Here is a 3203-nt window from a genome sequence, read left to right on the forward strand (position 1 = left end):
TGCTCATATGTGGATGGATTTATATCTGGGTTCTCAATTCTGTTCCATTGGTCCATGTGTTTGTTGGTGTACCAGTACCAGGCTGTTTTGACTACTGTGGCTGTATAATAAGTTCTGAAATCAGGTAGAGTGAGGCCTCCCACTTTCTTCTTCTTTTTCAGTAATGCTTTGCTTATCCGAGGCTTCTTTCCCTTCCATATGAAGTTGGTGATTTGTTTCTCTATCACATTAAAAAATGACATTGCAATTTGGATCGGAAGTGCATTGTATGTATAGATGGCTTTTGGTAGAATAGACATTTTTACTATGTTAAGTCTTCTTATCCATGAGCAAGGTAAGTTGACATAATTTTTAAATTCACTTTTTCAGAAGAAACTTTCCAGGTGTAATTAATACAACATATTTAAGATTAATATCCTCCAATTATTATTCAGGATATTTTTATCTGTTATATATTATAAAACCATTTTAAATTATATTATAAATTAATAGTTTTTTGTTTGTTTGCTATTTGTTCACTAATTGTGTATTTATGTTTGTGACAGAGAGAGAGAGATCCCTTTCTCTGGACTTTTCATCTCATCCCTCATCTCTACTCTCCCTCTCTCTATTCCAAACAACCAATTTCTGCTTTTGTGTCTATTTATTTATTTTAGATTTCTGTTTAAATGTCATGTCAACTAGAATTCTGTCCCACCCATCTTTATCAGCACCACATTACTAGATTAGGTACACTAAAAAAAAAAAATTAAGCACTTTTATTTAAGAATATTTGATATATATATATATCAGTACACACACTATACACACATATGCGTACCAGCACATTAAACACAATTTTGTCATGCCAGCTAATCATACTTTACAATGCTTAGCCCTACTCCATATGGAATAAAAAATGCCTTTTCCTCTGGGTTAACTAGCCTAAAAGAAAAAATGAAGTATTTTTGAATCAAGGGAAAGATGCTAAGGTAGAGACATTGATAATCAGCTCAGTAGATATTTTCTATCTTCATAAAATAAGAACCTGTTAATTATAATTGGTGTTCTGCAAATTGTTGAAGTAATATATTTTTGGCCCTGATGGTCTTGATGGCAATGCCATGAGATAACTGCTACAGGTTTAGTCTCAATTTCCTATTTGCAAGAAAACACTGACATTAACTCAGCTTTCTACTTGGCTTATAATTAGGTCGGACCTTTTTAAAATTCTTATTCAAGTTATTTTACTAACTTTTAAGAAGTGTGAGTTATCTTCGTATTTGAAAATCTAATCTGAAAACAGTAAAAACAGAAAATCTTTAAGAACTTAATCCCACTGCTCAATGCATGTAAGAAAAGTTACCGCAAAAGTTAATGTTTATAAACAACATTTGAATATTTGTGCTTATATTTCTTTCTTTAAGCTTCCAAAGTGAACTTTAAAGCCAAGGGTATAAGAATCTTAAATTTCTTTTTTAGAAGTTTTTTTTTAAATCTCAAAGATTTCATTTAGCCTTACTTTGTGTTCTAAATCTCCAATTATAAATGTAGTTGCTCCTTTCCACATGCCTTAAAGATGATTTCCCCAATGATGGTATTTGACTAGTTGGTCTAGAGTTTTAGAATGCAACCCACATTTAGCAAGCGCCTTACGAGTAATCTTCTTATACAGCACTTTATTCACAGGAGGGAGGATATTAAATAGAGTTGGCTCATGGATCTATAGCCCTGTTAACTCCAAATTAACTGATCTTTGTGTCCAGAAAGTGCTCGTGTCTTCACGTGATGCCTTAAGCATTTCCAGGACTGCACCTTGGGAAGCTCCAGGGGATAACAGGGTTGGTGGATCCAAGGCAGAAATTAGAGTTGATCAAAAACTTTGAACAATGTGAGTGTTGATTCTTTTCACCAATACAACAGACTTAGGCCTGTGCTTCATCTGTACTTCATGTTTCTCTTTACTCAGCTTGAAAGATAATCATTTTCTTCTATTAAAAATAAAGAAAGTTCAATACCCTCATTTTTTATAGCTTTTCTTAAGCCTCTAGTAGTGGTAGATATGACAGCTGTGATGACATCACGCCCTGTAAATGGTGCTGCATGGGACGGAACAGTAAATTGATAGGTACAAAGTGAAACAGGTGCAAAATTTTGTCTTCAGCAGATTCTATAGAGAAGTAAAGCTCACAGACCAGTCACTCATTGAAATATGTTGCAGGCTGTCATCATTTGACCAAGGTCTTGTCTTTTTAGCCATTTTTATCTCAGCTCCAATATGAGGAAACCCATTGCCCTGAGTTGATTCCCATGGTAGCGATGCCACAGAGTCCTGGGGGCGCAATGGCTAAAACCTCAGGCTGCTAACCAAAAGGTTGCAGTTCCAGTTCACCAGCCGCTCCTTGGAAACACTATGGGGCAGTTCTACCATGTCCTATAGGGCTGCTATGAGTTGGAATCTACTCCACCGCAACAGGTTTAACATGGGGAAGCCTGGTAGCCAAGGTGGGGCAGAGTGGAGCCAATAGATAAAGCTCTGCTGGGCACGGTGAAATTCAGTAGAGAGTTTGGGATTCTGTATACTTTGAGGCAACATAACTTTAATTGCCTACAGTGCTAGAAAAGACTAAGCCTCTTCCTATGCTTTCGTACGATCTATCCCAGTTAAAAGGTTAGGAAGAGGTGAAAAAAAGTCAAGTTTTAATAGTACAGTCCACTGGTCACTCAGTAGCTTCTGAGTAGGGAACATCAGATTCAGAGATGATATGGATGGAAAAAAAAAGGAGTCTTGGATAATTCATTAATGGTTGTTCTTTCAGGAATATTTCTTCGCATAGCAAATAATTTCCTGGATTAGAATCTAAAGATAGTAGGGATATCCTGTTGCTCTTGGGAGTGGTCCTTCAGAAGGAGGGTAATCTCTGAAACAGCCAAAAGCCTCTGTTACGTGACTCAGGGTCTTGGACAGGTCGAAGCCATCTCTGCTTTCCGGGGCCTGGAAGAAGCAGAGGGGCAGCCTGGCTGCCAGGGCGGTGCGGCCAGTGCTGCCTCAAGCCACTCTGGGGATGTGTAGGAGGTGGCATCTTGGAGCCAAGTGCTTTTCTGATCTAGTTGTATTCTTATGTTTTCATATACTACACTGCTGGGTTTCTGTCTGCCTCGATTTGATTAGGAAGTTCTTGAATTTAGAGTCTAAGGTGTAGCACACTGAGCTGTGCGTGATA

At 37.5% G+C, this 3203-nt stretch overlaps 1 pseudogene; it reads right to left on the reverse strand.

Moving 5' to 3' along the window:
* Positions 1–1314: 1314 nt before the first annotated feature.
* On the reverse strand, positions 1315–2780 carry LOC111751057 (protein downstream neighbor of Son-like; annotated as a pseudogene).
* Between the last annotated feature and the right edge of the window lie 423 nt (positions 2781–3203).

Source organism: Loxodonta africana, chromosome 5 (assembly GCF_030014295.1).
Source record: "Loxodonta africana isolate mLoxAfr1 chromosome 5, mLoxAfr1.hap2, whole genome shotgun sequence".
Lineage (NCBI taxonomy): Eukaryota > Metazoa > Chordata > Mammalia > Proboscidea > Elephantidae > Loxodonta > Loxodonta africana.